Source organism: Rhopalosiphum maidis, chromosome 2 (assembly GCF_003676215.2).
Source record: "Rhopalosiphum maidis isolate BTI-1 chromosome 2, ASM367621v3, whole genome shotgun sequence".
In the NCBI taxonomy this organism is placed as follows: domain Eukaryota; kingdom Metazoa; phylum Arthropoda; class Insecta; order Hemiptera; family Aphididae; genus Rhopalosiphum; species Rhopalosiphum maidis.
In genome coordinates, this window is record NC_040878.1 from 9,146,445 (window position 1) to 9,173,017 (window position 26,573).

At 26.1% G+C, this 26,573-nt stretch overlaps 1 protein-coding gene across 1 annotated transcript in view; it reads right to left on the reverse strand.

Moving 5' to 3' along the window:
* LOC113551765 (protein phosphatase PP2A 55 kDa regulatory subunit) overlaps positions 1–22,417 on the reverse strand; it is a 71,073-nt gene extending 48,656 nt beyond the window's left edge. Inside the window, exon 1 of the mRNA XM_026954231.1 lies at positions 21,922–22,417. The gene's annotated coding sequence lies outside the window, so the exon portion shown is untranslated. The remainder of the gene's footprint in view (positions 1–21,921) is intronic.
* Positions 22,418–26,573: the final 4,156 nt, after the last annotated feature.

The window sequence follows — 26,573 nt, forward strand, 5'->3', positions numbered from 1 at the left end:
CCTTAAAAAAAAAAAAAAAAAAATACGATTAATATTTATAGAGTAAAATAAGACGTGTAATGTCGCTATCCGCGAAAAGTTGTCACACTTAATTTTGAAAGTCTACAAATGACCTTTGTCTAATTAACTACTACTACGTATAAAAAACAATAAATAATAGAAAATCAAAATTGACACATGTCTGACATTTCCCTATACAGTACGTATTACTCATTACTCATTAGGTTTTCGTTAGCGAATCACCGTTTGCCATTGATTTTCACATTTAAATAATACACGTTTTTGATCGAGTTGCGGCCTACGTTTAGGCAGGTAAACAAACAAACTAAAAAGAACCTTCACACTCGTCCGAAAATATGAGTACCTATAATGAAGTTATTTCATATTCTATGCGTGTGCACACGTCTGAAATGTTTGTTGTTATTATTGCCGTCGAATAAAAAATGTGCGGTGTATATTATAATGTATATACTCGTACACTATATATATATAGTTATACATTTAAGTACAAGACCGAAAATTCGCGTCTACCAACATTTTTGGGGCGTTTAGCGGTATGTGAATGTATATACGATGGTATTTGGGGAAATAACGGGAAAACGATAGTACGTATATTATATCGTCGGATCGCAACTTATGCCTCACCCCTCCTGCAGCAGCTGTCCCGGCAGCGCGCGCGCCCCAACGAACTTGCACAACAACAATCGTGTTACGTATGCCTACTTAACGTTTTATGCATAAGCATAACGCTGCAGGTATGACGGGTACCCGCTGTTTAATACACTGTCGCGTTCCTACGGCACACAATAATATTATTCCACGCCGCCGTTATATTACCTACGTCGTAATAATAATGCTTTCGGTGTCACAGCGCTTACGTAAAATGTGTTTATACATTTCGTTTTGCACGCGAACCCAGCAGCTTATCGCGGTACTATTGGGCACGCAGATAATCCATAATTATTTACACGTTGCCCGGGCACAGGTTCGTCGCCGCTCGCAAACAATAATCATTAATCGTTCAGTCGGGCTACGCGCGAGTGTGTGTGCGTGTGTGTGTGTGTGATCGGAGGACTGGAAAAACTATTTGTTTTCTTGTCGGTCGACGACTGCGGTATAGAAAAGAGCCGTCGTCGTCGTCCCAGTGATTAGCGATATCGAATTAAATTATGTATCGACTCGGGACATTATAATTGAATTTTATAAAAAAAAATGTATGTAGTTGAAAATCAATAATAATATTGCCATACTTAAAAATTCCAGAGAACAGAATTTTCGAAATAAATAGATTATTGTGTCGAATAACAGGATAGGGAATTGAGCATTCCGGGTGAATCACCCTGTATATGTAGAGGTTCCATATACCAATGCCACGCCATCCCTACCATCAACAGACCACGGGTGCCGGATGTAATAACATGGTCCTGCGAGAATTCGCTACTGCTTCGGCTGAATAGGGGAAGCGGTATATATACAGCCCGGTATTATAAGAACTCGTTTCCGGACCGTACTACAACTTATTTATACATAGTACATACATATTAAACATCATAATATATACATTGTTTTTAAACGAATATACAATATTGTTATTGTTATAAGTAAACAATATATATATATATATATATATATACATAAACAGGGTGATACACTAAGCATGCTCACCCCTTTTTTTTCTGTTCAAAATTTAATTTTTAGAATTTATAAGTATAACTAAGGAGCAAATTTTAAAATTATTGAGATTTTTTTGAACTATTTTGGAAGTGTTCTGTAGCAATATACACTTCCGTTTTTCGATTTAGAATTCCTTTTTCTTTTGAAAACTATTGAGTGGATATTTTTTTGAATGAGTAATATTTGATTTATTTAATTTTGTGTAATAATAAGGACAATGAGTCCATGATAATGGGTTTGGAGCATACGAGAGATATTATGATAATTTGAAAAATATTAATATTTTTTATTGATCTATCAATATTTACCTAATTATATTTTATAATAGATTCAATATTGCAATATATCTATTATATTTTTTTTCTTATACCATTTTTAAAAACTTTTATTCTTTACATAAATAATTTGATTGAAAATCTAGACGTTCTTCGTTTTAAATTAGGTACATCGACATAAAAAAAAAAAAACAAAGATAATGTACAAGAAATAATCAAAAGAATTTGAAAATATAGTTTTTAAATATGGTTAAAAATTCAAAAAAAAAAAATACACAAATTAGAATATAAATAAATTTATTATTAAATGAACAAATTTGGCGAATCGTCCTGTATACACGGCCCTCCCCTTCAGTACATAGCAGCAGAGTAGTTTTATCACTCCGCTCTCGATGTGTGCGCGCACCTGCCCGTAACGGAGAGTATTTGAAGGGTTTTTTTTTATACCCAATAACGACCGAGTAAAAGTACTGAGCAGTAAAGTCTATAGATACGCTCCGAAATAAATATCTCGCCAAATTATTCCGGCGCGCTTTCGGTTTTAGTGGCATGCGGAGGCATTGCCGAAATCCCACGAACACTCAAATTGTTTATGCCATAATCCTACAGTTTTATGCATCGCAAAAGATTGTTTTTACAAATAAACACACGGCACAATCGGCTGGTCTACTGTCGTTTTCGTCATCACTATGCAGCGTGGCGTAACCACTGAAGTTAAAGCTTAAACACTTATAGGTTTTTTTTTTCAATTAATTAACTGACTAATTGTTTTACGTCCATTCTTGCATATTGATTAATAGCTGCGAGTTACAAAAAATAGATTATATATAATAAAAAATATTTGAGCTATTCAAAAAGCGAATTTATTAAAACTCTTAATACGCATGAGTGCATGACGTATAGTCCTGATAATTATAATAATATAGTAAAAACTACTTTTTAACAATACATAGTTAAAGAACTTTCTATTATTTTAAAATAAATATATTTTTGTGATATCATATTTACTAGATTTTTTTTACCATCAACAAGGAATTGAACTTTTAGTTATTCAATTAATAAAAAATTACGACATCCCTCAAAAAGTTTGATATAAGTATAATAATATTGATCATTAATAATATGGTATTAAATATAACTGCAAGACTTTTTTACATTTACTAAACAGTAAACATATACTTTTGAGTAATTTAACGAGGTATCTAAATAGATTTAAACATTATCAATTAAATTTTTAATCTGTAAAATTTATTACTTGGTACTAAAAATAAATTTTAGACTTTTAAACTTTGTAATAAGTATCGCAAAAAATTATAATAGAAGATTTAATCAAGTACTCTGAGCCGGAAATTGACATTATTGACTATATCGTTAATTGAATTCTATTTTTTCTATTAGTTTTATACTTTATGCTCAGAATATAATTAAAAGTGTTAAAGGCGATCATATTTTTTAAAATATGAACGAAAAAAATTATTGAGTGTATTAAGATATGTACTAAACCAGTGGTTCCCAATTGGTGGTCCGCGTATTGATGTTAGGGGGTCCGTGGTACTGAAGTGATATTTTTATTTTATTTTAGTGGAACTATTAAACACGTAGTGGTTTGAAATTTCAGGTATTATAAATAGATATATAGATAGATAAACTCGATTATCGCGAAAAAGGTCGAAATTTAATGATATAATCAAATAAAATTGAAAAGTAATTCACCACAAATACGGGGACCCCGTCCAATTTAAGTTTTAGCTAGGGGTCCGTGGCTCAATGCTAATTGGGAACCACTGTACTAAACTATTATTACAAATGTATTTTTTAATATTTCTACTAGAAGAATTACATTTGATTAATTTTTAACTTAACGAAACATTTATGCTCTCATTTATGTAATCAAATAAATTGTATTTGACCTAAATACTGAATACTATTTCCAAGCCATTAATCGTTCAAATAATTTTATCCATCATAAATTTAGTGTTTAATGTTGATTATATTTTTCTTAAACAATTCGTTTTGTTTGTCAGTAAATATTAAAATAGGTTTGTAAATTAGTAAATTATTAACTAAGTTTATGTACAAATCGTATTGGGTTATACTTTGATAATTTATTATTATTTTACATGGATATAACAATAATATTATATTTATACCATCGTCATTCGTCATCTTAACATTTATAAATGTATACTTGAATTTATGTATAATGTATATGTATTGCGTATTTATGTGACCCAATTTAATTAGGTAAAATTATCATTTAATTTTAATTTATTAATATTATACTTTAAATAAATATCAACAACTTTTACAGAAATAAAAAAAAAAATGTAAATGTGTGCATTGCAAAAATGAAGATTGAATTTTTTTAATAAATTTTACAATAGCATATATTATATACTAAGTGCATATTACCATGTTATAAATTTATAATATCAATATCCATATTGATATTACATTAATTTTGTTCGTATCAAAGGTTATAAAATATGTAAAAAAGGTGCATTTTTTTAAAGCTCATCTAGGTTAAGTTTATACTTGGCATACTTAAAATAATGTTGTAGGTATTATATAATACGTTTACGGTTTAACACAAATACATGTATATATAATGTGTATACTATACTTGCGCTATATTAGTACTCTGTCAAATAGCCTAATCAATTCTAACTGTTAGGTTAATTTATAGAAAGCTTTAAAATGTGTACTCTGTAATAAAGAAACAGTGTAATGTAAGAACTAATTAGTGACGATTTACTTTGTTTGAATTTTCTTTTTAAACGCAAATAAAGTTAAGTACCTACTATTTTTCTTGTTTTTAATATCAACAACAAATCATAAAATGGACCATACAGACAAATTTTAAACGAAATTTTTGAATTTCTGATCACATTTAAAAGAGTTCATCGATCTATTTTCCATCATAGTGGTTCGTCCGATGACATATTGTTTGATTGACTCGTTTCACGTCCCAAAATCGATTATTATTTTATTAAGAAAATGGATGTTTCTCCGATACGGCCTAGACGAACTATTGAATATGACTTTGCCCCTTTGTTGACGCATCCCTAGTGACGCACATACAACGTGTGTAAAAGGATATCAATCACGAGAAGAGACATTTGGGCGTATGTTACGCCATTTTACATTGCAGGACTTGCGTAACACGCATTAATTAATAGGTTTTTATACTACAGATGTCGGGATAATAATTATTATTACTACATTACTACTACTACTACTAGTGTTACTACTATTACTACTAATACTACTAATAGTATTATTATTATTATTATTATTTTTACTATTATTAGGTAGTACAACACTTAGTGCTTAGTAGTAGTAGTTGATAATATTATTTATTAATGTTATATGGTTACCACAATAATGATGTATTGAATGTATTCAATATTATTACTCTGGAGCTAGGCTATTCATAAATTTATCATACTTGACCTTTAACCCGATTATTATGCCAAATAATAAGTTTTATAATAGATAATATGTGTTTTGATGATATAAATTTATGAATACAGGAATTGTGTGAATTATATTATTTTATCATACGACTCATAATGATTATTATAGTTATAATTTACTACTTATAAGTTATAACAAAGCAATTATAAAGTAATGTGTAATTCATTAAACAGTTTCTCGTCTACACTGTTAATTTACATAATATATACACTTAAAATCTCATAAAATAATGTCTTAATGATATTTTGTCGTTAGGTAGGATTTTGTTATTTTACAAAATATCATGTCCGTTTATACGAAATGATTCACTACATTTTCATTATTATTTGCACTATAATATTGATACATTTTATTTTTTGTTGTCATTATACACCAGCATAATGTAAATGAAGCCGTGTCATAAATCATTAAATTATCAAACATGATTTACTAAAAAAGATTTATTATGTATTTTACAGATTGCAGCATGAAAAATAAGAATTTCAAGTTGACGGTATTATAATAATACTATGTTTCAATACGAAAAAATATTTTCTACATATTAAAATAAGATTATTTTTGTGACGTTATTTGCGTTGTTAAACCACCAATTACAAAGAATAGAAAAAGTTCTAAAAGTTATGAGAATAAGTTCTATAAAATATATAAATTAAAAAAAATTAATTAAGAAGTGAGAATAAAATTAAAGTCTAAAGCTACTAATACTTGTGTCAGTAAAATCTGTTAAATCATTTTAGAGAATATTAAATGATTTTCACAATACAAATTATTCTTATTCTATAAGATTTTAATTGTACTCAACTAACCTTTTTTGTACTCAAAAAATATTGTTTTAAACTAAAGTGACAAATAATATAATTTATTTTAACGGTTGTTATGTATAAAATACTTTTAATGTGTTTGGATAAAAAATTAAAAAATATTTCAGTATTTTGAAAAGGTATATAAAGAATTAATAATTCTTGTGTTTACTCTAAATAATAAAATTATTCAGCCAATGGGTAATTTTAATGTAATAGATAAAAAAATAAAATCAATAGGTAGATAAAAAGTGTTTGCTTTTAAGAAAATTATGTTATTATTATTATAAACTTATAACATAATATTATGCTTTCTCCGAAACAATCGATTTGAAATTAAAAGAAAACCAACATAAATGTCTTTTGTGTTAAATTTTTAATGGTCTATTCAATTCTTTATGCAACGACCTCGGGATAAAAATCAAACGATCGGGAGTCACATTTCATTCAACAGGCAGTACAAACATTATCTTAATTATTTTTAAACAAGGTTTTTATTACTGTTCGTTTATTCTTTTTTTTAGAAATGAAAGTCTATATGTAACTTGGAACTGTACACATAAATGCCAACAGTTACCTTCTAAAAAACCACTTGTTTCGGCAATAACTCGATAATATTTCAGAGTCACGATGTACAGTGGCAAGCACAGCTAGTGTACTACTATTACACATAATATAGTCGATCCTTGAACCCACATCGTTTCAAACATGCGAACTATAAAATCCAACCAAAAAAAGCAAGCAAGGACAATTACGCTTTACGGCTAACAGTCTAGGTCAAGTGTACTATTTTAATGTTTAACGCGTTGAAATTATAAGTTTATTCACGTTATTTAATTCGTAATTACAAAACTATTTTTTTTAGTACAGGAAGAACGACAAAAAGTATATTTATTTACAGTAAGATATTTTTTATAAATACTAATAAAATTTAAGATATTGAAAAGCTAGGTTTATATTCGATTACAAAACAATGCAATAATACAACTCAAATAGTAAATTTTGAATAAACGTACATGTTATTTGAATATTTAAAATATTTAGTACATAAAAAACTTCAGTGAGAAAATATCACTTAAAAATATTTTTACAGTTTAAAATTTACAATATGAAGAACTGCAAAACATTTACTTTAAAGTTGATTAAAATCGCATTTAGTTTAGATAATTACTTTTGGATGTTTAAAGTTCACTTAAAAAAAATTACTAGAAGATTGTCTTAAATTGTAATTAAACTGTGTATTTATATATATTTTCTTGTAAAAAAACGTCGATGCAAAGAACATAAATAAAAATATTTAACGTATCGTTCATAGGCATAATCATATTATATTAATATTTAAAGTTAAGTTAGTAAAACTTAAAATCTGTACCAACTCGACGTACCGTGGCCACGCATTATAATTATCACTTTTTAGTTACTATAACAAGTCTAGACAAATTGTTTAATTTATTCATGTGTTTTGTTAATGTGAAAATTCATAAGGATTTCATAAAAATGTACAAAAAAATTTGCATTTTTACGGATAATTTTTTGACAAAAAAAAAAAATGAATAAAAATAAATTAATGCTCGTGTTCGTGACGTGCAAATAAAAATAAAAAATGTAAATGGCATATTTCTGAACAATATTCTACTGGACTATGGGTTCGTGGAATCAAAATAGTAGCTACCACCTACGCTGAAAAAACCGTGTAGAATTAATACACAGTATTTATATACATTATATACTCTCAACTGTTAAACATAAAACCTAATGAAATAAGTGTAGTAGGTAGGTACCTAAAGTTTATGTAATAATGACAATAAAAGAAAATTCAACTGTTAGAAAATAATGGCCATGACGATTTATGATTTATATCGATTTTTGAACCAATGAAAAAGTAACTATATGGTTTGCAATTATTTTGAATTTGACATTTTGAACGAAAGTCCAAGGATTTGCTTGTTTAAGTCGTATATATCATATGTTGCTAGACACGATTTAATATGCACGATATTACTATAGATTAATAGTATTTTATATATTACACTTTAGGTTATTATTACTTATTTAAATTCTTTAATATTAACATCGATTTTAACTAAATACAGTTGTATGTAAGTTGTAATTTATATAACTTGTTTAAATGCACGGTTTCAGATTTAAATCTTTTGAAATATTTAAAAATATTTTTTTTACATTCATTTTATATTTTTGGTTGTTTATACGACGTTTTTGTTGTACATATTATCCACTCATGTACAAAGACTTGATAATTATATACGCTGTAGGTCAGTTTGTTACAAATAAATCATAATGATAGTGGAATCGTTAATTTTCAATCAAATTCATAGAATAATAATTAACGCTCTACAATTAATTTGTATACATCATATAACATAAGCACTTCATATTTCATAGTATAAGTATTATACAATATACATTATGCACAATACATTGGTAGTCAAAACTTGATGAAACTTAGTACGCTTGAATAATACTTTGTTTGCCGCAAAATGATTAATAATGACATAATATATTAGTTATCAAATTATAAGTACATATAATTTGGAATTTCTAAATAATAATAATAATAATAATAATATATAATATTTATGGAAAAAAAATATTGTTTTTTATTTTAATATGAAACTGAAAGATATATAATATATATTATATACTATATAGTATTGATTATAATTGAATTTGAGATAATATACTATTAACGGTTTCTCATGTATAAATATGTGTTTTTTTTAAATTAAATTAAATTTAAGTTTTAGCAGAAATTTGTCAACTTGTTATTCATTTAATTTTTACTTTAAAACTAAATGTAAGATGACGATTACTTTTTTTAATTTAACGATGTATTACTTTTTAATTTCAAATCAAGTTGGAAAAGTGCTAATTAATAAATTTAAAAAAAATAGTTTATTACATTGTTCCAAAATATATCAGAGTTAAAATTAAATGAAATATATTTACTTTATTTTTTTTTTTTGACAATAAAGGTAATAAATATTTTTTTACTAAAATAATGTAAAATATTACTAAAATTTTGTATGTGTCTTTTTTAGATTTGATTATAAAATTAATGAAAATTATTATTTTTCTCTCATTGTACTTATAACTTTTAAGTTATTGCTAATGTTGCACAATCTTGTCAATAATTTCAAATACTTACAAAAATATTGAGTTATAGTGATATACGATATACCATCGAGTATTTTCGTTATAAATTATTTTGTACAATTTATTTTTACAATAAAATGTATAAATTATTATCAAAAATAGTACCTAGGTAATATTATTAAAATCTGCAAATGATAATCATGATAAAAATCAAGAAAATTAAATTGAAACCACTGGGGCCAGACCTCCGAAAAAAACACATGACGATTAAACTTACACGAGATAAATATTTTAACCGAGACTTCCGCTCTATTCAAGGACTAATTTTAAAAACGGGATAGTTGCCAAAATCAACTTTCAATTCACAGACAGATTGTGGAGAATATGGGTTAGCAGATACGCGCAGGCTTATGATAATAATATAATACATATTATACACCTTCAGTAATTTCAAGGACTGTAATTTTTAGTTTTAATCATTCATTATTGTAATTATACTTAAAAAAAATCCTGTCTCAACTGTTTCCATATTACACAGGTTTCATTGTATTATCTATAATTTAAATACAAATTATTAAGTTATAACAGGCGAGATCACAATTCTAAAACGGTATAATATAATGTTCAATATTATAATAAATTTTCAATAGACTTAAATTTAAAAAAAAAAACGAATCGAGAGTCCACATTTTCAGAATGGAAAGAGCGTAAAACAAAAAAAAAAAGTAGAAGAGAGGATGGCAAACAATGAGAATAAGTATAGTTATAGTATATTATAGCATAATTTATAATTATTGTATAAACAATACCGTTAATAATTAATAATCCGATGAAAAAAATTACTTTTTTTAATTTTATATTTACCTTTTCAAGCGATTGATTGTTAAAATATCAGTGTTAATTATAAAAATATAAATATATTATATAATATAGAAGCTTCAACACCTTCAAACAAATATTTGTAATTTTACAATTTATTAATTTAAATTAATTTTTATTCTTTATACTTTAATTTAATTAAATGTCAATAAAACATTTATCGGTGTGTACAAAGTATACAGATATTATTTTATACATATATACCAATACCACCACGAGTAATTGATTATTTAATAAATACCGATTTAATACGATTGATCATTGTTTCGTGGTCAATCGTAGATAATTATAATGTTAAATACATTCATTGGTATTTGATTCGTTTCATATATACTCAAGAACATTTAGGTACTTAAAAACAAATTTACACTCATAATGATGCAAATTACACGTTAGGTAAGTTAATTACCTTAATGTGCAATCGTTACTAATAATAATACATAGGTAGTAAGGTAACATATTTTGTTAGAGTATTAATCATTTTAAGTTATAACTATATATTTAAAAATAATTACAATAAAAAAATATATATGTATTTAATTAATTGAGTAATTGGAGTGAAGATAATTTGCATTAATCTCTTTCATTACATGTTTGTGCAGGTGGTATTAAATATTATTACTTATTAGTAAGCCATTTAATTATTTTTTGAATTTAAATAATAAAATGGAAAATAAATCATGTCATACACATTTTATTTTGAACGTTTAATCAAAATATTTACAATTATAAATTATATAATGATAAAGATTTTAATCTTTCTATCTAAGTTAGTATATTATATTTTTATATATTTATATGGTTTAAATTGTATAATAATATGTATTATATTAGCGATGACAGAAATAACGACATTAGTGTCTTACAAAAAGATACATCATGACAAGGAAAACCATGATTTATGAGAATAATGCTATATAAAAAAAAATATTATTAGATCCCATGGTCAATACATACAAACCATAAGACTATTTAATCCTTTCAATGACACAATTTTGTAAATAGGATTGGAGTTTTTCAAGAAAAAAATGTTGATTTGTGGATGGACAATGATTTTAGGAGTTGAGTATTATTGAAAGTGAATCTCGTTGGTACAGCAAAAGTTCAAGGAAAATTCAAAATCCCATAAAAAAAAAAAAAAAATGACATTGGAAATCCCGCATTGGATAGATATTGGTATATATATATATATATATATCTATATATATATATGTAATAATATATAATACGGGTTGAGCTGTGTACTTGCTCCAACACAACAAAGGCCGTCTAACTGTGTAAGTAAATATAATTTCACACGGAGTACCTACCGAATAAAGTACATTTTTTTATACATTGTTTGAATATGGATACAAATGAGGAAATGATTTTAGTGAATGCATTGTCTTATTATACCTTTTTTGTTTTCCATCATATAGGTGTATAAACAACAGGTATAAAGTATTTATTGAAGCGCATATTATAATTTACAAGTATACGTGTGTTTGAAATTAGTTAATATAATATGTTAACTCGATTAGATTTGTATATTGTCAATGAAACTTAAGTTAAATTATTTTATGTTTAAATAGATTCGTAAGATTTATTATATAATTATGATTTGTGAGTAATATCATAGATAATTCTTATAAAAAAAAAAAAAAGTTTTATCACATATTCACATCTTTTTAAAGTTAATAATCTTCAAATGGTAGTATTGTGAAATAAATGTAACTAATTATAATGTATGTCCTTAATTTATGTTTTAATATTTTTTTATGATATTAGATTAAATTAAATTTCATATTAGTATTAAAAATTTAATGATGCAAATTATTACGGTTTGTATAATAACTTGTTGTTTTTCATTTATGTGTTTCTTTATAAAGTTACAATAACAATTAATTAGTTTGATGCTTTGAAAATTGTTTTTGGCTTACTACCTACATTTTATTAACGTTCGTTTACTACTTTCATTCTTAATAATATTGTGTAAACTGAAATCCTATGTCTTTTTTTGCGATATAAAATTCAAAAAGATTAATAATCTACAAAAATATATTATAATTATCTAAATTGTTTATAATAGTTTTGGCACGATTTTTGGTTATGCGTACATTTACAAGAATAGTAAGCACCAATGACGTCTGTTGAATCGAAGCTGAGGATGCAGCCAGCAGGTGTATTTCAAAGTATTTATAACATACATCATAACGAATAACATTTTCTAGTGTATTAGTTATTAAATTTTAATACCTACCTTTATAATAAAACAAAAAAAAAAATTGGTATTTTAATTTAAGTTTTAATTTGATGTTTAACAATTCGATTCAACATTTATGTATATTATTATTTTAAGATCTTTATTGTTTCATTTATCGGTTTAAATTGGTCAAACCTAATAGTGCAGAGTAAATTTTTAATTGAATAGCAGAATTATAAACTTTGATATTTTAATTTAATTAAAGTAAGGTATCTAAAATGTAATAATATATTTTAGTTATAAATAGCTAAAAACAAAAATATATCATCATCGTGGTTTGCTAAAATGTTATAAATATTTAATTTTTACTAGAAACAATTTATCACTAGATAGTCAAAAGCATGATTGGAAGTCATTAGTTTATGAACGATGTTCAATATGTTTTATTAATACTTCAATGTTTTTAATACGCTTTTCAATATTTTTATAATTGTTATATAGGTAGACAACAAAGATAAATACAATTTGGTTCAGATTATATTCCAGTACAATACAGTAAAAATTTGAAATGAAATATAATACATTATATACATTATATGTATGCTACAATCTGTTATGTCTAATTATTCAAGTTCATAACTTTAAATTAAATATAATTGTAAAAAAACTATCAGTGTACAGTCTATTTACACCAACTTTTTTAGAATTAATACATGTATTTCTATTTTTTTTATGTTGATTCTTCGGTTAAATTATTTGTTCTAGTTGAGGTTTTTAAGATTGATTTTAGTTTATAACATATAATTCAAACTCTATTTAGCGTTAAATAATATCTAAGCAGTAAGCATCCATATCGTTATTTGTGTTAACAGGTACTTAAATATTTTTAATTATGATTGTCTACTTTAATGAATTTATTAAAAATAGTTTGCAGAAACAAAAATTATACACAATAACAAAAAAAAAAGAAGGAATATTACATAATAAAATTGGTTTTGAATATTATATAAAGAGCTTTAAATCATTCATGACTTGCTATTATGTTGTTGACGGGTCGAACGAAGGAGCTTTCATATATATATAATTATGTTAAAGGCAATTATAAAACATTGATCATCCAGGGATGTCTTTTTATATAATTTGGTTTTATAGAAAGTAAACTTATTACTTTTTTAGTTTTAGAGCTACTACTGACTAAACAAAGTTCAAACATAATAATATAATACATTTTGCTGAATTAAAATACATCTATCGATTAAAATGGTTTATTTTGTATCACGATATAGTAAACTATTTAGGTATACGTTTAAATAATAATTATATATAAACCAAAAGTATACCTATTAGGTATACAAATAATTAATGCATTATATTTATAGTTAAATTGATTACTATGAAAAAGTTTGAGATGAATTTTTATTTTGAAATTCCATAAATGTATTATAATATCTACTTATAATAACTAACTTACATTGGTACTTACATATAAAGACAGTAAAAATTGTATTTTAATCATCCTAATTATTAACTACAGTTATGGTGGCTATTCAATATCACGTGTCAAAGTACTCTATTTTATTATATTTCCGTCCAGTTTTTATAACACGTATTTCTAAATAATACAAGTACCTATAATGGTCAAGTAGGAAGTTATTGTATCAAAAATCTAGACCTAATTGGAATGTAAAAAAAAAACGTGAATGTCACATGGATATCAATTCAATATCATTCAAACACTGTTACTGTGTACGTACATTGTTTTTTGTTGTTTTTTTTTAACTTTGGTAAATTATAGACGTGTGGTGTCAGAGTAATTGGGATGAAAATTAATAAATTTTTATTAGTGAAAAAAAAATCAACAAAAAGATACAATTTTTCGGGAAATGTCGGCGTGTAAAATACTTATTTAATTAATTTTGTACAAATTATGTTATCATATATTAACTTGTATAAATATATGGGTTACTTAATTTCATACAATAAGTATTATAAATGTTTATATTGATACAAATAGCATTTCAATATATTATTATTTTTATGTCTACTCCTAGTGTAGGATGAAAAATTTAAACAATTATTATACGTTTAATAAAATTATGGAAAAATTATTTCCTATCCCAAACCTTGACAGAAATTCAAAATAATTAACTAAAATATATTTATATTTTTGAAGAATCCTCTAAACATTTGTGATTTAATACAACAAGAAGTAAGAATATTCGATTTATAGAAGTATGAGGATGATGCAAACACTCTGTTTAAAAAATATTTCTCTAAATCGACATCAACGTACCTATGTGTCGGTGCTTCACAGAAATATCGACAATAAAACATTTTTTTAAATGTTATACTGAACACATTAATATAGCAATGTGCAAACATAGGAAGGTATCTACATAATTCATTTGTCGGTACTAAAATAAATGAATAAACTTACTATAAAATAAATAGCAAGCTAATGATTTCATATTTATTTATATTTTTTTGAGTTAAACATATATATATACGTATATCCACAGTTAATCGAGTCACAGGTACTTTTATTTTTGCAATTGAAAATGCCAAATGCCAAACTGCTGCTTAATAAATTTACTTCCTTTTTTTTTTTGAATAACTGTTATTTTGTTATTAGATAACTAAAATTAATCTCAAGTTTTTGAATATTTTAAAATTTGTCTTAATTTTTTAATTCTCTTTTTGGCCATAATATTTAAATGAAGCCATAGAACATTAATTTGTTTGTTCCATTACATTATACTGAACCGTTAGATGGTAAGTATTGTAATTTAATTGATAAATTCGATTGTTATTCGTTACACTACTGTACAATGATAAGCATAAACGTGTATTGCAATATCTTATATTTTCAGAAACAACAAAATATGTTTTGACATGAAAAAAATATCAACGATAATATCTCCTTGGTATAATATGTTATTCGGATATTTAATCAAAATTATTTTCGTAAGAGTTTATGCATTATAACATTTCAATATATGTGTTTACTTTTGATTGTTCTTGAAAAATATTAATCTTTATGTTGATATATAATATGAATAATACATCATACACAAGTGTTACGCAGAATTATAGGTATTAAATAAACATAACATTGTTTTCAAATTTCAAACCAGACTTAAGGTGAAGAAGTCGATGGCAAGGTTTCGTTTTTAGAAATCCATTTTTTTTTTTTTTTTATCAATTATTATAATTCAAGTATTAAAAATGTTTAAAAATTAAAAATATATATTGAGTGATAGTTATTAGTTTACTTTTTGTGTTACTATCTAGTTCTAGTATAGTAATAAACTAATAATAGATATTTAACAACATTTTTCATCTATTCATAGTTTTTAAGTTTAGAGGGCCCGTGTCACGCCTTGTCAATCTAAAATCTTCGTGAAATATTACATATGGAATTTTGATGCTAACACTTCCAAGTAAGCTTCTCGTATTTTATGAGTATTTTATCAAAAAATCTTATTGTATTTTAAGGGATCTGCTTTCAATATAATATAAATAATTAACAAATTTATAACTTTTTCGGTAGTAAGTTGACATAAATTATCAAAAACCCAAGCGAAAATTTAATATGGATGTACCAGAGACTAAGTGAAACTAAAAAGTTTAAACACAATTGTTCTCAAAATTATTTTACATACAATTAAACAATAGGTAGAGTAAAATTAAATAAATCAAAACTTGAATTTGGAATGATGTTCAAAGTTAACCGTTTCATGCAACATTAATAGCTAAGCATAGATTTGATATAATATAGGAGAATAATAAATTCAATTAGTAAATTGTTTGTATAAATAATCTAAGTGTTTATCATGGTTTGACGTTCGGAAGGTTTGTATGCAGGTCTAGTAATAAAATAATAAAAAGTCAAATTTAAAGAGAAAATAAATATTATTATATCACATTTGACAATCAATTAGACTTTTTATTTTATTTAAACAGGGATATTGTATCAATAAGATTATCATAGCATTTTATAAAAATTATAATAATTTCATAATCATGAATATGATGAATCGAGTTCAATTGAAACTATATATAAAAACATATTTATCAATAAAAAACATTTAAGTTATTGGTAAACACTTATAAAAACATAGTATTATGACATTATATAATTCATACTATATTTATATTATTACACAAATAGTTTTATTGGACATAATATGAATAATATATCACCAAAGTAATGAAATACGTTTTATAATTTATTATTTAATATTTTTTTTAAAATTTAATTTGCAATTTTAAGTTTTATTAAAAGTTAGACAATGTGAATTTCATCACATAAAAAAGTAAAAATATTCACAAAAATATATCTCGATTATTGTGTATTGTTCAAACCCCTTGTGCTTAACTGCGCACTAAAACGTGAACAAAAAATTAAGATGTGCATTTTTTTTCAAAGTCATCAAAAATCCACCGCGCTGTTATCATAGGGTACTACTCGTAAATATTTATTCACCTTTGAGAAAAACAAATGCGTTATTATTATTATGTTTTTTTTTAAAAAAAAGTTTTCATTTTGTTTGTTTGCCAAAGTATAGAACTTCTGCACAAATTGACGGAATAACAACAATAGTATTAAAAGAGCCTCGTGACAGATACCTATAACGACTCATGTGACGGATATGAAAACAAAAGATCTCGAGTAAAACTATACATTCGTCACGTTTGCTCGGGAGATATCAAGTTTTCAAAATTCGCATGTCTCCGTTTCGCGAAATACCTGCAACGTATCCGATCTTCGTGGCGTGTGCGTGTGCTTACGAAATGTCCTCTCGGAGTACAAACAAAAGGGACAAAATAGACGCCAAACATACTCGGCAGTCGGCACGCACGTCGTAAAAACTTGTGCCGAGTGTCATTGTGTATCCGCTCTCGTCGTACATGTTATATATTATTATTATTATTATTATTTTTGTTATAATGAATAAATTAGCAGCATAAAACGCATCCTGCAATGACACCACGCCGTCTGGGCTGGTCGCGGTAAGCATTTCGTCTCCGGTTTATCGCGGTGTACATAATGCATTATTTTGTATATCATATCATCGTGTTCAATTATATTTTAATCACAGTACACCTATATATATATATATATATACACGTCACTACCAGACATAATAATAATTATGTATAATATCATCACGATAACGATATTATTAAAGTACGTAATATACAAATAATTAATAAACGACGAACTATGTAACAAAATCTGGTTCGTACATTTTGGACGACATATTTTTGACAGTAATGTGCTCATAAATCTTAAACTATTTTTTTATTGCATTAGACTTCAATATTAATAAAATGTTGTAGTGATATTAAAAAAAAAAACATGACACGTACGTATACCATTCAATTATCAATTAATTTAATCAAATCACTTGTGAACAATAAACAAAATAATTAGTTTTAATGTTTTAATTAAATTCTAAGTTAATTATCGGGCAATGCAGATATGACTGTTGTCATTAATTATTATCGTGTATAACGTAATAAAAGGAAGATAAAGAAATTAGATAGAAAGAAAATTATTCACATACGTTTGACAATAAAACTTTCCAAAATTCAAAAGATGTATTGAATATGCCTTCATATGAACACACACACACGTGGTTGGAAATGAATCCATTAACAAAATATACTTAATTTGTTATTGTACTAGTATAACATATTATAGTATAGATTATAATTTTTATAAATAAAGGTAATTAAAAAAAAAATATATATACAAATTTTTTTAATTCATATAGGTACTCGTAGATTCCATAATAGTATAATAAATACATAATAATAGCCAACAGGTTTTATTATAATGATAAAAATATAGACTTAATTACTTATATAAATCAAAAAAATTGTGCATTTTATAGACAATGGCACTTAATAGTATTTAGTATACTTTTTTTTTGGTGTACTTATTGGAAAGAAAGATGATTTTTGTTTCACTGAAAAAATGTTTTAGAGGTAAAACCTTTTTTTACTCCGCAGTCCACATAGATTACACTCAAATTATGCTTCTATCTAATGGAAAAATTCTACATTATTTTCGATGTTTTAACTCTTATTTATTTTTAGTTTCTTTTAACATTATTGTTATAATATAGGTAAACAAAATAACCCATTTATTTTATTTAACTGGGTAAATATTTATAATTGGTTTATTCATCTCTAAACCAAAATGTAAGCATTATTTAATTATTTTTAGTTGCTTCTATCCTAAATGTTTACAATTTTCTAGTGTAAAAACGTATATCATTGTTTACGTTGAGTATACGTAATTATTTGATGTACAGATTATAATATTTAAGAATCATTTTATTCATTCGGCAGAATACATATTATATCTCATGTAAAATTATTATGCTAACATTTGAGAAATATATCATATGAGTTGGAAGATAGTTTTAAATTTTCTGTTTTTGAATCATCGTGAGTATTTGACGCCATTGTTCTCAAAAACGACTTGTTGAAAGTAACATAAGAATCTTAAGAGGACAACACAATGATCCATAACAATTAAAGATTTTATAGTTTATACAAATTTCCATATTCCTCTATTTTACATATTACATATGTCTACTTTTGAAGAGGACGCAAAGTAAATACACTCATTCTCCACAAAATAAATAATCAAACTGTTGTTTTAGGTAGAAATAGTATATGAGTAAATACAGGCAAGCAGGTAAATATTATAAATTTAGTTAATTCAAAATAAATACGTATTGTATGGACGATGTGATTTATTATTTATTTTTTTTAATTTTGATAAATTTTTTATTTTGATGAAATATTTAATGGAGTAGATCTAAACGAAAAATCTACATCATCAAAAAACTTTACCAATGATTTACGGGGATAAAAATCTTATACTCTTTGTTAAATTACTGCTCAGTACTGCAATTAAAATTTACTACATTAATAATCTACTTCTAACGTACGTCTACCTAGGATGGACTGCACTGCTGCAGCATCTTAAACAAAAATTACAAATTATACACTTATCAAAATAAATTTCTGAAAATAGTGCTAAAATTATCATGATTCATGCATAATAAATAGTTTAAAAATGACACTGGATTATCCCACTTATTATTTGGATAACAAATCAAGTGCCATTTTAAAAACTTCCACGATACGCTTAATAAAATCAAAAGAGCTCTTCTTTTCTAAAATCATTGAATAAGACTCTAATCTTGACTAAAACTACGCATTTACAACTAATTAGACAAATTATAAATAAGAAATGTATTTCTTTAATCATTCAATAAAATGTAATATAAAACGTATATTTTAAATTATATAACTATAACGTCATTTACTTTGTAATACTAGTGTAAAACTGTAACACCGTAATTGTAACATTGTGAAAACATTTATTCCTGGTTGAATAAACAACCACTAAACGTTAAATGAATCAATAGTGAACTAATGGGCTCTTAAATATGATTTAGTGGCCAATGATTGGTCCATAATATTTTAGTGGACCATCAAATTAATCAATTTTTGATGCCACTTTGCCGTGGCACAAGTAATAATAGTAGATAATAAAAAAAATACTATTTAAATGCATGCAGATATTAAACATAGGTAAATATATGTGATTATATACAACAAGTTAATGCTTACAACATTATAACTACTTACAACGTTTTTCTTTTTAAGCTAGAAGAGTTGTTTATATCCTCACTGGTTTTTACCTATTGTCTTATTTTTTATGATCATAAATACTTATAACTAGTAAATAATTCGTTAATATTTAAAGATTATAAGAATGCTTTTTCAAAATATTATTTTCGTAATTCTTTATACACAAAATATATGAACAGACAAATATTTTAAACATAAGAAAAAAAAATAGAATTTCAACTATTGATAAAAAGTTTGATGTATTTACTATAGATTTTAATCATATTATTTAAAAATTTGAAGTAATTAGTAAAATGGACTAAAAATACTTGACCATTTACATAACTTGACAAAAAACGTTTAAATAACAGTTAATTTATAAAAATAAATTTATTTTAAATCACATTGTTTGTAGTACCTAATATAATAAAAATTACGTTTGATCAATTTAAACCAGTTTTTGATTCTAAAAAAAATAAGCTATTTCTATCCTATTCTGTGTTTATTTCTCTAAAATATTATACATTATTTTTTGCACAGTTTATGAAACTAAATAAATAGTGAAATAAAGTCAAATATTTCAAAAAGTTTAAAACTACGTTTTATTTATTTTAGATTTCGAGCAGTGAAGTATTGATTGTACAATGGTGTATTTTTTATTCATGTCGTATTAGGTATACCAAATATGGTATAAAAAAATAAATTTACAACCCATAACGTATTTATGCAATGAGTAAATTAAATATCTATCTATTTATTATTCTAAGTTATAACGGATGGTTGATTAGAGAAATCATTATTTACTAAGGTTATTTTTTTTAATCAAATATTAATTATTTATTTTTTAATTTGTTTGCTGAATTTAATTTAAAAATAATTTATGTTCTTATGTTTATATTCTAGTCATAAAAATAAATTTTTATTTTTATTTGTATTAATAAGAATTTACATTTTTTTTGTTTAAGGTTTTATGAAATTTATGTTATGTTTCAACTGATAACAAAATGATTAAAAGTAACATTTTATACTTTAACTAATAAGTACTTTTAAGTATTCATTAAAAGGTAGATTAATTAATGATTTAAGTATTAGTAGTAAATCAAAATATTATTTAAAATGGATATATTATTTATTTTACAAAAAATTATTTTTTATTGTTTTCTAAAAATAGTTTTTCTTGTTACAATTAAAAATAAATTGAAAGTTTATGAATTTTCATAAAGTGAGCATACTAGTGTAAACAATTAAGCAATTTAGTTATTAAAATAATTTTAAATTCCATTTTCTTTCACTATATTTGCACTGTCATAATTAAGTCAACAAAACTATAACTAACGGAGATTTAAAATTTTGGACAAAAACCTTATTAATTGTTTATTAATTTATCAAAACAACTAGGCAGATGGAAAAAAATGTATATTTATATTAACCGATATCCTAAGAATATTTATTTTTTTTTTAGAATTTTAATTTCATAAATGTATGTAGGTATATAATGGTAATACATATTATATTTATGGAATTGTGTTTGGAGAGGATATTTACAGGAATAATATATAAACTCAAACCTTTTACTTCATTGTTCTAGAATGGGTATATATCAATACCCCGTACGGTAATAAATACGACAGAGCATAAATTGTATAATCGCCAGTATAGTATGTACGGTGTAAATCATATGACATATAGAAATGCGGTGGAAATAACGACTAAAAAATAATTTTATTTTAAAATCAATTTTTATATTGTGCAGGTTGATGGTCTTGCGATAAATTTAACTTGTCGGCGATCAAACCGAAGAAATTCGAGCTTTATTGGTATGCTACATCGAGTTTATATTATTTTCACGTGGTAGTCGACTTACCTTAAAATAGACGATCCTTGCGGAGATTGGACGCATTTTCAAACGTCAAATGTATCGTGGGGCTGCGGAACTCACGAGAGCGCACTAAATCGAAATTTCAACCACAGCGAATGAAAATAAAAATTTTAAATTAAATTTCGAACTCAACAATCGATTTACCTAAGTGAAAACGGCCGACTCGTTTGTATACGACAAGCGAGTGCGGTGTGCGGTGCTCGCGAGTAGGTCGACCGTTGGAGTGTGCAATAATTCCAATAGTGTCCGATCGATGTCGGTTGGAAACCGAATTATTTAATTAGGCACGTAAATCGATACGGGAGATCTGGGCAGCGGACGAGTTGACGGCGGCGGAGCGCGAGAAAAATTTAAAAAAATTGTTTAACGAATCGACGTAAACGGAAAACGCGAATTGGGTTTCGAATTTTTCGCCGGGCGCGATCGTACGGCCAGCATACTCGCACACGAGTGAGTGAGGGGACTCGAGAGATGATATTCGCGAAACGTCGCGACGGTGAGCTGGCGCAACGTATAATGGCTCGAATGTGTGTGTGTGTGTTTGTGTGTGCGCGCGCGCAAGCCCGTCGGTTTGTGTGTGTGTATCCACGCGGTCGGTCCGGGGGGAGTCCCCTCCGGCCCGTAGAGCGCGCACGCGGTGGCCGCCGCCGCCCGTGAGCTGTGTGTGTGTGTGTGTGTGTGTGTGTGTGTGTGTGTGTGTGTGTGTGTGCGGTATGTGTGTCGCGGCACAAACAAGTGGAAAAACAATAACAACAAAATGATAATAATGATAATCATATTATGACGACGACGACGGTTATTTTATATCGAAACGATCACGACGACGGCCTGTGGGTCATCATTGCGATCGCGTATATAATATGTAAATATATATATATATATATGCGGAGAATAGACGATGGGCACATCTGCGGGGTGTTTGCGGGTAGGGTAGTTTCGTTCGTCGAAGTGTTCGGATTCGGTCAGTGGCACGATAGGGGACTTAAATGTTCATATTTATTATAATTCGTATAATTGTATGTATACCTATACGGGTTACCGCGACTTGCGAGTGTATGCGGCGACTATATAGTGTTTATAACGAATTACGACAAGTCGCCAAACGAATATACGTGTATACGTATAATACGCGCCATAATAATAATATATAGTAAATACCCATAATAACGTGAACTTTGATGTCGGTATGACTCATGACATACATTGTATATATAATCGCCGGGATGTGCTGACCTGTATCTGTTATATGTAATACGTATATTATGGCAAACTTAACGATTATCAACGGTAGACAGACTATATGTTCACCGCATTACAATATATATATATATGTATATATTATATATTAATTATAAAATTCAATTATATTTTTTCTCTTTAAAAGTTTAAACCGTCCTGTGCTTTCGTATAATAATAATTTTTTAAATCACTTTAAATTTTTCTTCTGTACTTCGAGCTTTGTCTTGAATCTCCAAAGCTTTCGTGTGTTTGTTCTCGTGTAGAACGACATGGTTTAGTATTGTAGTTGTACACGGAATTTTCGACAGATAGGGTGCAGGCAGGATTGACTGTGCATTTTAGTTTCGTGGTATTGCGGAGATGCTTTTATTTTCTTCTGTATAAAAGTAAATGTATAAAACCTCTATGACAGTATGACGCGCTTTATAAAGTGTATTTATTTTTTTTTTGAATTTTCTCAGCGTGGGTAAGACTACTAAAAAATTGCGACCGAGCTTTAAACAATCGTTTAAGGAACGCCACAACTATGGAATTCATATACGATAACACGCAGCACACTTCCTGCGCTACAAATGTGCGATCGAAACAAATATCTGACGTCCGGTAATACGCCCCGTGTGTATCGTGTCCTGGTTTTACGTGTTAGTTTTTGTATTCCACTGCATTCACTACTGCCACCTAATACACGTTTCCAACCCGGTATCCAGTAACGCAGTATCCGGTTAAAAAATACAATACAAAATGAAGGGATTTAATATTATATTATTATAATATAATAATAAATAATATATTATATAAAGCTACATTATAGATGTATTGTATGCAAACTTGCTTGAGCGACTGGTCCCGGTCGTATAATTAATGTGACGATGACGGAACTTTGTGACAAAAGGGAATTACAGACACCCCTTTCTGTTTCACCGTCTCTTTCTTCTCGCTCTCTCTCTTTCTCTCTACATAATATAGAATGCACGCAGGTAAGGTAAATACTATCATTTACACCGCATAGAGACGTTCAAACGAGCTTTTGAACATTTGTATACCTACTATGGCATTATGAAAATACCTATAATTGTTTAATATAATATATAGGCACTATGGTGTATACATGAACGTTCTACGCATATCGATTGAATTCTCAATAAACTATGTCAATTTTTTACTCCAAAACGATTGAATAATAAATATGTTAAAATAATTATATTGATTTCTTTTGTCGGGTTAGAGACAATTTTCAAGATATTGCCATTTATATACTCTTACACCTCGATAATTAATTAGTAATATTGTAATGAAATTGATTATAAATTCTATTAGTATTTATAATCAATGGTAATACGAATAATTGTTATTAACCCTCGAGGCCTCGAATAAAAGGTAAAATAACGTATTGAAGTAAAAATAAAAAATAAATTTTATATGTTACACACTGTCTGTTTTTAAAATATAGTAGTAATATTTTACGGATCAGTTTTTTTCTACAATACAATATTAGTCTAGTTATTATGTAAGTAGACATTGGTACCCATTTTTTGACCTTGAATAGTTAAGGTAATTAGTTATTATAGTTATCATAACAAGCTTTATACTTTCTATAGTTACAAATTTACAATAATAATTACCTCAGTCTGTTTATCATATAATATTATAATGCAATAAATCAACAGAAACATGATAATTAATATTTTATATACAAGATTATAATATAATACAACCGATGATTCTCCACTACAACAATGTTAATGATCTGGAAATTCTTGTTTGCTTGATGAAAAAATACGCCACTCAAAAATACAAATATCAAACCATTTCTACCAATAAGAAATACGATTAAGTGTAATTATTGTGAATGTGAATTATTAAATTAAATGGAATTTTGACTGGGTATGGAAATGTTATTCAATTGTTGGCTCATAATAATTTTAGTCGTAATATTATAATTTATGATTTAGGTTTAGGTATTACTGGATAATTGACAACTAGAAACTTAATAAAAACTTATGTCTAATAATTGTGTAGATATAGTGTAGGTACTTACACGATGTGACATTACCATGAGGTTTTCATCATGCACAACTCACAAGTCGTGACTATTGCGTTTTTAAATACGTGAAAATAATTAATGTTATACGTTTTTGACTTTTTTATCGTAATTAGTAATAATTTTATGATTCAGGATTCAAAGAAGAGAGATAAATCCGTTTTGTGTACGATTCAATATTATCATACTAATTACAACGGATCTGCGAGGTTGAATGCATTAAGCATATACAATAATAATTATCAAGTTTATTTTATATACGCTGTATTTAAAAATAACTGGAAAAGTTAAAAATAAAATATAGGTTATAAACTTATCTTATAATAATCTGCTATTTAAAATCTGACGACATATCAAATGATAGAAATGTAATTTTAATTTACAAATTAAAAAATACATAATTTAGTTTTCTACTGAACCAATTGTTTTATTTATTATGATTTGTCAGTTATTAAATACTATATAGTACTATAAATATTTCTGTTATTCTAATAATTTCATTTAGTTATCGTGCAGAAATGTAATATCTGTTAACATGAAGTTTGCGATATTATAATTTATAAGATTTATATATTTCTTCTATTTCGTTTAATACGTAGTTACATTTTAAAATATTGAATTTAATTACTTGATAGAACGGACAAATTAAAAAAATATATTTTAACTATTTTTGATTATATTTGAATTAGTTATGACGATTGTCTCAAATTTAAAGTTATTTCGTGAATCGTAGATGTATATTTATATTTTTTTACAGCTGAATAATAAACATTTAAAAAATATTCTATTTTTTAAATGTTTTTATATCTTTTTTTACGACTTCAAACAAACAAATATAAATATAATACATATCAACGTTCTGTAGTATTACGAATAAATTTAATATTAAAGTGGTCGTTATTTAATTTATTTAATTTTTATTTATATATTAAAAGTTCATTTGTGTAAAAAGAAATACATTTTATAAATAGAAAAGTTTTGTAGAGTACAAATTATACAATTTTCATATACCTAGTTGAAAGTATAAAAATGTTTGTTGTGTAACATAAGTACATATAGTTTTCACATTTTTAGATTAAGATAACCCCCTAACCTGTGATTTTTATATTAAAATAAAAGATTATCTCAATAAACGCTTATGAGCATTTTCAAAATACTTTATATTGATAATATATCTTCATAAAATGTCTTAAACAAATTTTATTTTAGTTTATGAAATAATATAATACAAAAATGTTAAAACACAGCTATTCGTACATCGTACATTAAATAATGCTCTTCCATAGGTTTTAGATTACACTCTTTATTATGTTCAAAAACCAAATCAAATAAGTGAAAATGTTCTATAAACGTTTTT